Below are 7903 nucleotides of genomic sequence, written 5' to 3'. Positions count from 1 at the left end.
CATGTAGTCTTTGCTTGTATCTGCGTCTGATGTATATATTTGGACTGATGCATTTGAATTGAATTCTTTGTTTTCAGATGCCTTCATGGTCAGGTCAGCCGCAGGCCAGGCCACCTGGGCCTCCTTGGGGAGCTGGGCCATCTGGGCCTTTTCAGGGGGCGGGGCCATCTGGGCCTTCCCGAGGAGCCGGGCCATCTGGGCCTTTTCGAGGAGTTCGAGGAGGGCCTGTCCGCAGACGCAGGGCTCACGTTGTGGAGGTGGAGCCTGATGAGGAGGAGGAGGAGGAGGATGAGGCTACCGACCGTCAGTTCGAGACATCTGTTGAGGAGGGAGGCTCCGGTTTTGTCTCGGGGAACAGAGGTGAGGCTGAGGAGGATCCTGAGGATGACAGCTCCGACTCAGATGATGGTGTGGAGGTCGTCCCGCAAAAGAGGACGAGGCGTGCTTTTCGTTCCCGCTCCCGAGGATTTTGATGCTGCTATTTCCTGCTTTATTTTTCTTTTTACTAGTAGTTTGTAGCACTTTGCACATTATTAGGCAGTTTTATTTTTTGTAAAACTTGTACCTTTGTTTGTTGTAAAGCATGATGAAATGAAATAGCTTTTGAAAAGGTGTTTGTATTTTTAGCATCGTATCGCATCATTTATTTTGCACAAAAATGAAATTGAATGGAAATGTGCATTGTGCAATCACCAAGTCAGGTAGTGAACCGACGCAACAAACTAAACAACTCAACTTACTAAGATATAACAGGACCTTAGAAAGTTTACAACTCGATAAGCAAAATGCAACAACACAAATAAACAAGACTTTAACAACAATTGCTTAAACAGAGAGCAATGACTCAAAAACACAAACACGTCCGCTCGACAAACAACTCGATAAGCAAAATGCAACAACTCGATAACCAAAACTCAATCAACGTCAAAGTGTACTTCTGACGATCTGGGCATCGGAACGCATCCGAAACGGAGAGAGATGAAGGCCTCTGACTTTCCCGTTGCATGGAAACGCTTGGAACTTTCCTCAAAGGGTAAAACAGGGTCAGGGAGATACACTGCAGCATTGCCAGCCATCCCGGGGAGCTGGCCGGCCATTTTTGGTGGAGAGAGACAGCTGGCCGGCCATTTCTGAAAAAGTAAATGGCTGGCCAGCCAGAAAAAGTAGCTGGCCGGCCATTCAGTCCCGCAGCCACCAGATTTTTGACACGTGTCCCCGTGAATAGTGTTTTTCCTTCTATAAAAGCCTCAACTTCGGGAACATTCATTTCACCTTAGTTTTAGCCAAAGATGGAGGCGTTTCTTGCAGAAAACATCACAACTTGGATCTCTTCTCTAGATGGCTCGGAAAAGTTGAATTTCTGGGGTTTCGGCTTGAATGCACTATTCACGCTGAGCCGTACTCCGCTACAGCTTCCTTTTCTCCATGCCGCGGCAAGGTTCTGGAATCCAGTGACGCATGTTTTTAGCTTTGGCGGCCAAGAGATGTGCCCCACTTTCGAAGATTTTCAGGCTTTGATGGAGTCTGCATGTTCTGAAGTGATCTTGCCCCAGCTCCGTTTTGGTCATGCCCAGGCTTTAGGGCGGATGTGTGGGCTCACAGCGCATGACGCTCGATTTCTGATCTGTAGTGGGGAATTGGACATCCTCGGCTTGATCCAACGTTTTTCCGACGCCGGTGACCGCAGCAACCATTATTGGCAGGGTTTTCGACAACACGCCCTCTGCTTATGTATGTTGTCTCACTTTCTGCTTTCCTCGGGCTTCGGCGGGGCTAGCATTCGCCTGATTGAAGTCGCCCAAGGTTTGAGGGAAGGAAAGAGCTGTATTGCCATGACCTTGGCCGAGACATTGATGGGCTTAGATTCTGTCTATCGCCGGGAGGCGACTAGGTTTGCTGGGAGCCCACTGCTACTGCAGGTAATGTTTCCCACCCGACTTTACATATATATTTGTTTACATCACTCGGCCCTCAAGCTCGATTTTTCTCACAAAACCTTTGTCTTACTTTTCTCTCATCGTACATCTCTCTATTCTTTATTCTCTCATTTTCCATCCCTCCCCTAGGTATGGTTGATGGATAAGTTGCAGGTCATGGACTCTTGCCCGGCCTATTCAACTCGAGGCTACTTCTTTCGGCAGCACCTAGTCAATGCTCTTGATGAAAGGTGGTGGTTCGACTGGATGTGCAATTTGTCCTCAGACGGCATTGCTTGGCGTTGTCCTTGGCTCAACCTCCCGGCGATGAGCTATAGTATGTCCCGGCTGACAGGGATTCAATTGGTTGGTCTAACCCACTGCGTATTCTATTTTCCGTTCCGGTTCCTCCGTCAGTTTGGTCATGATCAGACCTGTCCACCGGAGGGGATTGAGTATCCAGCTGCTTTCCCGGTCCGGGGTGCACAGCTTGCCCGATATGCCACGGCATGGAGGACTAGAGAGCTTCTGGCCCCTGCTCCAACTTTCAGTTGCATTTTATCCGATGAGTGCTTAGATTGGCTCAATGAGGAGGCACAGGTTGGGCCTAGCTTGGCATCAGATGCTTCGTCCAGCTCCGGGAGGGGACGCGGAGATACTTGATTCAACTATGCCTCAAATTTATTGCTTATTTAGCATTTTCAAGTTTTCTTTCTGAATGTACCAAAAACAAAAGCAACCTCGATTGTGATGCAAGAGCAGGAGAACTCAGTTTTGAAATCAATGAGATTGAGAGTTATGGTACTGAAAATTTTCCGCTTTTGGTCCAGAAATGGTCTTAGTCGTAAAAAGATTGATTTGAACAAAGTCAACTTTTATTAAAACTTTTCAAAACTATTTTCGATGTAGATTAAAATTGGACACGCCGAAAATCTGTCACTGAGATGCACAACCCCAGATCCCCGCAACTGGAAAGTTGCCCCTAGTCTGAAGAACAATGCGGCACTGCACAGCAACGGAAAGTTGCCCCTAGTCAGAGTAACTTTGCACCGTCGTGACAACGGAAAGTTGCCCCTAGTTTGAACAGCACTGTACCGGAGATCACGATAAATGCTGATGGATAAAGATGACTGAGATGATCAAAATGGACAAAGTTGATCGGGGAAGAGTTTATGGCTGAACTTCAAGGTGAAGTTGCCTACGTATCCCAAAGATGGGAATCAAGCCTTACGTAGTTCAGGCTAAGGTTCACTCGAGTATTTTCACTCTCCTTTTACGCTCTAACTTTTGCCAAGGCCGCCCTTTGCGGGTTTTCAACCTTGCGAGCTCAGTTTTTATATTTTCTAATTTTTTTTGTGCTCTGAATTTTGCCTAGGTCGCCCTTTCAGGTTTTCGGCCTAGCGAGCCTCTCAAGGATAGTATTTCTTCAACTTGTCCATATTGATCGGTTGTGAGAACTCCAAGCCATCTAGATCCATCAGAACCACAGCTCCACCTGACCAGATAGCTTTGATGATGTAAGGACCAGTCCAATTGGGTTTGAACTTGCCCCTTGGGTCGTGGATGGGAGCTCGGTTGTCTTTGAGCACCAAATCTCCTTCTTTCAGATTCCGGGACTTAACCTTCTTGTTGAAAGCCCGGGCAATTCTGCGTTGATAGCCTTGGATGTGGTACAGTGCCTTCAGTCTTCTTTCATCAAATAGCATGAGTTCTTCGAATCTGCTTTGCTGCCAATCTGCTTCGGCTATCTGGCATTCAGCCAATACTCGTAACGACGGAACCTCAATCTCAATGGGTAGAACAGCCTCCATTCCATAGACCAGTGAATATGGAGTTGCTCCAGTAGAAGTTCTGATTGAAGTCCTGTAGCCCCACAGAGCAAATGGCAGCTTGTCTGGCCAATCTCGATAGGTTTCTACCATCTTCTGCAGTATATGCTTGATATTCTTGTTGGCGGCCTCAACTGCTCCGTTGGTCTGCGGCCTGTATGTAGATGACTTATGAAAAGCCACATTGTATTTCTCCAACAAGTCTATCACTTCTTTCTTGAAGTGGGAACCATTATCTGAAATTATCTCGTTTGGCACCCCGTAGCGACAGATGATGTTGTTCCTGATGAACTTTGCGACATGCGACGCCTTCAACACTGCGTATGATTGGGCCTCGACCCACTTTGTGAAATAATCTATCGCTACTAGGATAAACTCATGCCCGTTTGACCCCTTCGGGGTAACAGCTCCGATCACATCAATCCCCCAGACTGAAAAAGGCCACGGCGAAGTCATGTTGTACAGTTTTGACGGCGGGATGTTCATGCGATTTGCATGAACTTGACATTTGTGGCATCGCCGAACAAAGCTAATACAATCCTCCTCCATGGTTGACCAGTAGTAGCCCTGTCTGAGGATCTTTCTGGCCAGCATTACTCCATTCATGTGTGCACCGCACTCCCCCCCATGGATGGCTTCCATCAGGCGTCTTGACTCTTCAGCTTCTACACAGAGCTTATGCATTCCCAGATGGCCCCTTTTGTACAGCTTTCCTCCGCAGATACTAAACTGAGCAGCCATTCTTCTGACAGCCCTCTTATCCTTGGCATTTGCCCCTAGTGGGTATGTCTCCTTTTCCAAGAAGTTCCAGATGTCGTAATACCAGGGGTTGCCGTCTTAAACCTCTTCTATGGCGGAAATTGACTCGTATGCTGGCACGAACTTCTGATCGATAATGACTGGACGCATCCGGACTCCGGACGGGATGTCTATCATAGAAGATAGAGTTGCTAATGAATCTGCGAACCTGTTGTTCTCTCTTACGAGGTGGGTGAAATTTAGCTTCTCAAACCGAGGAATTAACAGATCCAAGGTTTGGTGGTAGATTATCATCCTTTCCTCCTTGACTTTCCAATCTCCTTTTGCTTGAGACACAACAAGGTTCGAGTCCCCAATGACGTCCAACCGTCTTGCCCCTAATTCTAGGGCTGCTTCCATGCCAGCGATACATGCCTCATACTCTGCTTCATTGTTGGAAACTTTGAACCGGAGCTTGAATGCTAAAGGAATACGGGAATCATCAGGCGCTATCAGCAACACCCCTATCCCATACCCATACTGGTTTGACGCTCTGTCAAAGTACATTGTCCAAGTTTCATCTTCGACGTGCAGAATAGCTTCATCTGGGAATAGATACTCAACCGCTTCATCCCCCTCAACCGGGTGGTCGGCAAGGAACTCCGCTACCGCTCTACCTTTTACTGACTTGCGCGTTACATACTTCAAATCAAATTCGGAGAGCAACAGCAACCAACGAGCTAGCCTACCCGTAAGTGCTGGTTTCTCGAAAAGATATTTGATGGGATCCAAACGCGAAACCAACATTACTGAGTGGGCTAACAGGTAGTGCCGCAGCTTCCTGGTCACCCATACCAAGGCCAAACAAGCCTTTTCCAGCGGTGTATAGCGGGTCTCGTAATCCAGCATCTTTTTGCTCAAATAGTATATGGCCCTTTCCACTTTGTCTTCTGACTCCTGCGCGAGCATGCAGCCCATGGTGGTCTCAGTTACCGAAAGGTACAGTATCAACGGTCTCCCCGGCTCTGGTGGCGACAACACGGGTGGGTTCTGTAGACACTCTTTGATCTGCTCAAAAGCTGCTTGACATCGGCCGTCCCATTGGAATTTCTTTCCTTTCTTCAGGAGGCCAAAAAGTGGTTCACAAGTCAAGGTTAATTTAGAAATAAACCGTCTTATGAATTGCACTTTACCCAGAAAGCCTCGCACCTCCTTTTCAGTCCTTGGTGGTGGCATTTCTAAGATGGCCTTGATTTTGGAAGGGTCGACCTCGATGCCCCTCTGTGTGATCAGAAACCCTAGCATCTTCCCTGCTGTAACACCAAACGTGCATTTCTGGGGATTCAGTCGCAGCCGAAATTCTTTGATCCTTTGAAAGAATTTTTGTAAGGCAGTGTAGTGGCCCTCTCTATCTTTGGACTTGACAATCATGTCGTCCACATACACCTCGACCTCCTTATGGATCATATCATGCAATATTGTAGTCGCTGCCCGTTGATACGTAGCCCCTGCATTTTTCAACCCGAATGGCATCACTCGATAACAATATGTCCCCCACGGGGTAGTGAACGTAGTCTTCTCCCGGTCTTCGGGTGCCATCACTATCTGGTTATAGCCTAAGAAACCATCCATAAATGAAAGCAAGGCATGTCCTGCCGTGAAATCCACCAATTCGTCAATGTGTGGCAAGGGAAAGTCGTCCTTCGGACTGGCCCTGTTCAAATCTCTGAAGTCTACACAGACCCGAATTCTGCCGTCCTTCTTTGGCACCGGAACAATGTTGGCCAACCAAGTTGGATATTCAGATACCAGCAGGAACCCTGCGTCAATTTGCTTGGTGACCTCTTCCTTAATTTTGAGAGCCCAGTCCGGGCGAATCCTTCTGAGCTTCTATTTGACAGGGCGGGCCTCTGGATCAAGAGGTATCCGGTGCTGTACAATCTCAGGATCGATTCCAGGCATGTCTTCATAGGACCACGCGAAAACATCTTTGAACTCTTTTAATAAAGCGACTAAGCGCTCTTGCTCCTCTGAAGACAACGTGGACCCGATCTGGACCAGCCGCGGGTCCTTCTCAGTACCAACATTCACAGTAGTGATTTCATCCATTAAAGGTTTAACAAATCTTTCCTGCTCTTGATCAATTAATCGTTGCAAAACTGGGGGAATTTCTTCCTCGCTGTTTTCATCAAAATTTTGAAAATCCTGATTTAAGCAACAAATCAAAGGCACAGAAAAATACTCAGAAACCACATCCACATCATTCTCATTAAATACTTCCAAGCCGTCAGATTCCTCTGTTACAACAGACTCAAAAGAAAATGAAAAAGACGACCTAGACAGGACTGTGGTATCCGGGTTATCACCCCCAAGAATACCGGACTCAGACTCAGTCGAGCTGGAATCTGATTCCGACGTACAAGATTCGGAAGAATCAGATTCCGGCTCACTACCTGACCCGGAACTGCTAGATAGAAAGCCTTCTTCATATTGCCAGATGAGAGAAGGTGCGATAGATGCATCCAAGATCGGCGCTGGAAAGCCCGCAGCTATTTCATCTCCAATCACAGAAACCGAAGAGTTATCCCCCAAGCACTCTTGGCCGATCGGAGGATCTGATAGTAGACTCGCCAGTGCTACCCCCATTTCAAGCTCTGTACTCTCAGGATCCACTGTTTCACATTGTTCAACCTCAGTTGGTGGGTCTGTCTGCGCTTCGGTGACGTCATCCCCAGATAATTGTATGTCGAAGAAGATTTCAAAACCGGGCACGCGCGTCCCCTCCGCGTTTAGCCATGGCTCCGGGAAGCCGCAGAATGGAAAATCTTCCCCCTCCCGGACGAAACGTCCGTTTAAGGTACCCCAGATGGGCCTGTGCATTAACTCAAATGGCTTCCCGGCCTTCTTTGCTCTGGCCCTTCCGGCCATTTCTTTTCCTTTCCTTACCCAATCCTCCTTGGTGGGCAGGTAACCCAATCCAAAGGCGTGGGGGTTGTGTGGCACTTCGGCCAATACTGAGACGCCCTTCCGGCCGCTTCTCCCTAATCCCATCCCGGGGGTATGTTTTAGCTTGTTCATGAGGTAGATAGATTGAGCACTAACATACATGCCTTCATTCACAGCCATGACATTCTGCACCACTTGAGCCTCGGCCAAAGTGAACCCCGACAAAAACACATCCTCCGTGCCGTGCTCGATCTCCAAAACAGGTGTAGATACTTCCGGCGGCGGATGGATGGATGAATTCCCAAAAACAATTGCTACCCCTTTCCCGTGGGGGTACTTCAACATCTGATGTAGGGTGGAAGAGACTGCTTTGACCTGGTGCAACCACGGTCGCCCCAAAAGCAAGTTAAAGGTTGCGGGAACGTCCAAGATATGAAATTCAATGCTGTGTTGTCCTGGACCAACCTTGGTTTG

The sequence above is a fragment of the Camellia sinensis genome, chromosome 13, assembly GCF_055761805.1.
Source record: "Camellia sinensis isolate YWXY chromosome 13, ASM5576180v1, whole genome shotgun sequence".
Classification (NCBI taxonomy): Eukaryota; Viridiplantae; Streptophyta; class Magnoliopsida; order Ericales; family Theaceae; genus Camellia; species Camellia sinensis.
Note: the sequence above shows the minus strand (reverse complement) of the source record.